Source organism: Haematobia irritans, chromosome 2 (genome assembly GCF_050003625.1).
Source record: "Haematobia irritans isolate KBUSLIRL chromosome 2, ASM5000362v1, whole genome shotgun sequence".
NCBI classification, from domain to species: Eukaryota; Metazoa; Arthropoda; class Insecta; order Diptera; family Muscidae; genus Haematobia; species Haematobia irritans.
In genome coordinates, this window is record NC_134398.1 from 103,695,788 (window position 1) to 103,701,787 (window position 6,000).

Sequence of the window (6,000 nt, forward strand, 5' to 3'; positions counted from 1 at the left end):
TGAAGTTAGCGACGTCGCTAATTTTCGATAACAAAAAATTGGTCTATTCACAGGCTGACACAGAGACGGCAAAAACTGCAAAAGTACCTTTTTTATCGACTGTTCGGAGCTAGAATTTTAATGGAGAACCAGATTCCTGGACAAAAATATAGGAAAAGTGTCCAATTACTAATGTTTAGGAAGTTTTAGACATGTAGACTGATTCTTTAGCTACACTTTAAGGTATGCCTCATTGTCACAATCACTTAGTTTGATTCAGAAATCAATGATTTCTGTGTGCAACTCCCAGTTTAGGGCACTAAATCCAGCCTGGAGGACACAAACTAAAACCATAGAAAAATTGGACAAAGGAACATGATAGCCGACATCAATACGAACATTTTGAGGTATAACTTATGTTCCAAATCAGCTCGGTTCCTAGTCAAATTCTAGATTTCAGTGTTGAAACTGGTGGTCAGGACACTAACCAACGCCTGGTGTCCACATATTAAAAACCTAGAAAATTTGGACAAAGGAACGTGAAAGCTGACGTCAATACGAACATTTTGAGGTATAACACATGTTCCAAATCAGCTCGGTTCCTTGTCAAATTCCAGATTTAAATTTCATCAACTGGAGGGCAGAACAAAAAACCCCAGCGACGGCTGACTTGCTGTACATTGTTTGAAAGGGAAACCTCTCCAAATGTTAGGAAATCATGTTGGGCATAATTGTCATTAAAAATTTTTTCAAAAAAACTTGTTCCGTGGTTCAACCTTTGAAGGTTTCCATCGGGATTAGGTGACCAGGACACAAAATCCAGCCTGGAGGACACATATTAAAAACCTAGAAAAATTGGACAAAGGAACATGAAAGCTGACATTAATACGAACATTTTGAGGTATAACTTATGTTCCAAATCAGCTCGGTTCCTAGTCAAATTCTAGATTTCAGTGTTGAAACTGGTGGTCAGGACACTAACCAACGCCTGGTGTCCACATATTAAAAACCTAGAAAATTTGGACAAAGGAACATGAAAGCTGACGTCAATACGAACATTTTGAGGTATAACACATGTTCCAAATCAGCTCGGTTCCTTGTCAAATTCCAGATTTAAATTTCATCAACTGGAGGGCAGGACAAAAAACCCCAGCGACGGCTGACTTGCTGTACATTTTTTGAAAGGGAAACCTCTCCAAATGTTAGGAAATCATGTTGGGCATAATTGTCATTAAAATTTTTTTCAAAAAACTTGTTCCGTGGTTCAACCTTTGAAGGTTTCCATCGGGATTAGGTGACCAGGACACAAAATCCAGCCTGGAGGACACATAGTAAAAACCTAGAAAAATTGGACAAAGGAACATGAAAGCTGACATTAATACGAACATTTTGAGGTATAACTTATGTTCCAAATCAGCTCGGTTTCTAGTCAAATTCTAGATTTCAGTGTTGAAACTGGTGGTCAGGACACTAACCAACGCCTGGTGTCCACATATTAAAAACCTAGAAAATTTGGACAAAGGAACGTGAAAGCTGACGTCAATACGAACATTTTGAGGTATAACACATGTTCCAAATCAGCTCGGTTCCTTGTCAAATTCCAGATTTAAATTTCATCAACTGGAGGGCAGGACAAAAAACCCCAGCGACGGCTGACTTGCTGTACATTTTTTTTAAAGGGAAACCTCTCCAAATGTTAGGAAATCATGTTGGGCATAATTGTCATTAAAAATTTTTTCAAAAAAACTTGTTCCGTGGTTCAACCTTTGAAGGTTTCCATCGGGAATAGGTGACCAGGACACAAAATCCAGCCTGGAGGACACATATTAAAAACCTAGAAAAATTGGACAAAGGAACATGAAAGCTGACATTAATACGAACATTTTGAGGTATAACTTATGTTGCAAATCAGCTCGGTTCCTAGTCAAATTCTAGATTTCAGTGTTGAAACTGGTGGTCAGGACACTAACCAACGCCTGGTGTCCACATATTAAAAACCTAGAAAATTTGGACAAAGGAACGTGAAAGCTGACGTCAATACGAACATTTTGAGGTATAACACATGTTCCAAATCAGCTCGGTTCCTTGTCAAATTCCAGATTTAAATTTCATCAACTGGAGGGCAGGACAAAAAACCCCAGCGACGGCTGACTTGCTGTACATTTTTTGAAAGGGAAACCTCTCCAAATGTTAGGAAATCATGTTGGGCATAATTTTTATTAAAAAATTTTTCAAAAAACTTGTTCCGTGGTTCACCCTTTGAAGGTTTCCATCGGAATTAGGTGACCAGGACACTAAATCTAGCCTGGAGGACACATATTAAAAACCTAGAAAAATTGGAGAAAGGAACATGAAAGCTGACATTAATACGAACATTTTGAGGTATAACTTATGTTCCAAATCAGCTCGGTTCCTAGTCAAATTCTAGATTTCAATGTTGAAACTGGTGGTTAGGACACTAACCAACGCCTGGTGTCCACATATTAAAAACCTAGAAAATTTGGACAAAGGAACATGAAAGCTGGCGTCAATACGAACATTTTGAGGTATAACACATGTTCCAAATCAGCTCGGTTCCATGTCAAATTCTGGATTTTAATTCCATCAACTGGAGGGCAGGACAAAAAACCCCAGCGACGGCTGACTTGCTGTACATTTTGTGAAAGGAAAACCTCTCCAAATGTTAGAAAATCATGTTGGGCATAATTTTTATTAAAAAATTTTTCAAAAAACTTGTTCCGTGGTTCACCCTTTGAAGGTTTCAATCGGAATTAGGTGACCAGGACACTAAATCTAGCCTGGAGGACACATATTAAAAACCTAGAAAAATTGGATAAAGGAACATTATAGCTGGCATCAATACGAACATTTTAAGGTATAACTTATGTTCCAAATCAGCTCGGTTCCTAGTCAAATTCTAGATTTCAGTGTTGAAACTGGTGGTCAGGACACTAACCAACGCCTGGTGTCCACATATTAAAAATCTAGAAAATTTGGACAAAGGAACATGAAAGCTGACGTCAATACGAACATTTTGAGGTATAACACATGTTCCAAATCAGCTCGGTTCCTTGTCAAATTCCAGATTTAAATTTCATCAACTGGAGGGCAGGACAAAAAACCCCAGCGACGGCTGACTTGCTGTACATTTTTTGAAAGGGAAACCTCTCCAAATGTTAGGAAATCATGTTGGGCATAATTTTTATTAAAAAATTTTTCAAAAAACTTGTTCCGTGGTTCACCCTTTGAAGGTTTCCATCGGAATTAGGTGACCAGGACACTAAATCTAGCCTGGAGGACACATATTAAAAACCTAGAAAAATTGGATAAAGGAACATGAAAGCCGACATTAATACGAACATTTTGAGGTATAACTTATGTTCCAAATCAGCTCGGTTCCTAGTCAAATTCTAGATTTCAATGTTGAAACTGGTGGTTAGGACACTAACCAACGCCTGGTGTCCACATATTAAAAACCTAGAAAATTTGGACAAAGGAACATGAAAGCTGGCGTCAATACGAACATTTTGAGGTATAACACATGTTCCAAATCAGCTCGGTTCCATGTCAAATTCTGGATTTTAATTCCATCAACTGGAGGGCAGGACAAAAAACCCCAGCGACGGCTGACTTGCTGTACATTTTGTGAAAGGGAAACCTACTCCAAATTATGGAGAATGAGGTTGGGTAAAATTTTGAGTCGCAAATTTAAGAAAGGACTTGTTCCTAAGAAATCTGTTATAATATTTTCATCTGGAATTTGATGACCACGAAACTAAATGCAGCCTGGACATCACAACAAAAAGAAAGATCGCAGCTTGGCACTTGTTTCAAAATGAAATCTCTAAAAAATTACTAACAAATGAAATATATAGCATTAATTGTTTTTGTTGCAAGGTTTTGATTTTCACATTGAATGCACATTGAGAATTTTTCCAAATTTTAAGTTTCAATTATTTTCATTAAAAATGCATTCATGAAGAAAACGTGGTGACAATGAAATTCGAGTGTGTTGGCAACGCTGACGGAACGCTTTCTTGAATAATTTCAGATAAATAGTAATGCAGCACAAATGGGAACTGGAAAAAAAGTTAAGAGTTTTTCTTGCCCGCTATGAATATCAAAGTATTCCTCGGTCATGGCGTGGTGGTCCAAATGTACTTATGGCCCCAAGATGTGTATTGGCATTGTAAATTGAGAAGGAAGTGAACAAGTATTAATTTAGGAATATGAGAGCAGTATGTACTTATTGAGAAATAAATTGGATGTGTGAATGTTATTAACGTAGCCAATATTACCTATTATTTTTTAGATGAAGCTGATTATATGTTGGATATGGGTTTTGAACCTCATTCGAAAGATATATATATACGGCCCTATAAACAAACCGTAGTGACAAGTGTCACTTGGTCGCCAGGAGTTCAATGTTTGACCGAGAGTCATACAGGTGTGTGGATCATTGGATTTGGCATAGAGGTAGAGCAAAATATCGAAATCGTTGAAGAAGATGAAAAACTCTATTAGAGCAACATAAGGGTCGGTGTATATAGTGGGTTTATATAATTTATGGACCGTGAGATCTACAGTGTTGTTCAAAACATTAGCATTCACACATATTATAATTAAAAAAATGTTGTTCCAAACATAATATGTTCTAACATATTAACATATATGTCGCAAATACGTTATGCTAGTTTATGAACATTATATGCTTGCACTTAAAAATAATCTGCTAAAAATTTAAGTTCCAAACATAAATTTTTTCACCGAAACATACGAAAAAAGTGTTTTTCGTCCGTGTAGCATCACACATAATGATTGTTTGTTTTTATTGATTTTCAACAACTTCCAAGAAGCGGAAAATTGTCAATTTACAGTTTAATAAAATTAAAAAATATTTATAAATAAAAATAATTGAAAATTTTCTTCGGAAATAATTTGTTTCTGTATACATACTAGTTTCATAAAATTCTCGCTGAAATTCAAAGAAGGATTGAACTGTATACTGCGTGACCCGGGATTCTATATCTGGAAATCCCGAATCCCGGGATTTCTGAAAATCGATCTCGAAAGACAGCCCTATAATTAATGTTGAATATGCCCAATAAACATCAGCATTGGAGAAATGCTTATATTCAATACGCTTTCAAACATTTTTTCAAAAATTTATATTAGAATTCAATTTGAGAAATTGTTGAGAAAATCGCGATCTCAACAAAAAACAGACATTATCCTCAACAGTAGAATTCAACACGTTAGCAACAATTTCTCAGAATATTAGCAACAACTTTTCAAACCTGGTCACCTAATTCCGATGGAAACCTTCAAAGGGTGAACCACGGAACAAGTTTTTTGAAAAATTTTTTAATAAAAATTATGCCCAACATGATTTCCTAACATTTGGAGAGGTTTCCCTTTCAAAAAATGTACAGCAAGTCAGCCGTCGCTGGGGTTTTTTGTCCTGCCCTCCAGTTGATGAAATTTAAATCTGGAATTTGACAAGGAACCGAGCTGATCTGGAACATGTGTTATACCTCAAAATGTTCGTATTGACGTCAGCTTTCATGTTCCTTTGTCCAAATTTTCTAGGTTTTTAATATGTGGACACCAGGCGTTGGTTAGTGTCCTGACCACCAGTTTCAACACTGAAATCTAGAATTTGACTAGGAACCGAGCTGATTTGGAACATAAGTTATACCTCAAAATGTTCGTATTAATGTCAGCTTTCATGTTCCTCTGTCCAATTTTTCTAGGTTTTTAATATGTGTCCTCCAGGCTAGATTTTGTGTCATGGTCACCTAATCCCGATGGAAACCTTCAAAGGTTGAACCACGGAACAAGTTTTTTGAAAAAATTTTTAATGACAATTATGCCCAACATGATTTCCTAACATTTGGAGAGGTTTCCCTTTCAAAAAATGTACAGCAAGTCAGCCGTCGCTGGGGTTTTTTGTCCTGCCCTCCAGTTGATGAAATTTAAATCTGGAATTTGACAAGGAACCGAGCTGATTTGGAACATGTT

At 36.7% G+C, this 6,000-nt stretch overlaps 1 long non-coding RNA gene across 1 annotated transcript; it reads left to right on the forward strand.

The window, feature by feature from the left end:
* Positions 1-4,021: 4,021 nt before the first annotated feature.
* On the forward strand, positions 4,022-4,916 carry LOC142223594 (uncharacterized). The gene is made up of 2 exons (XR_012718809.1): positions 4,022-4,217; positions 4,292-4,916. It is a non-coding gene; the product is annotated as an uncharacterized LOC142223594 (long non-coding RNA).
* Positions 4,917-6,000: the final 1,084 nt, after the last annotated feature.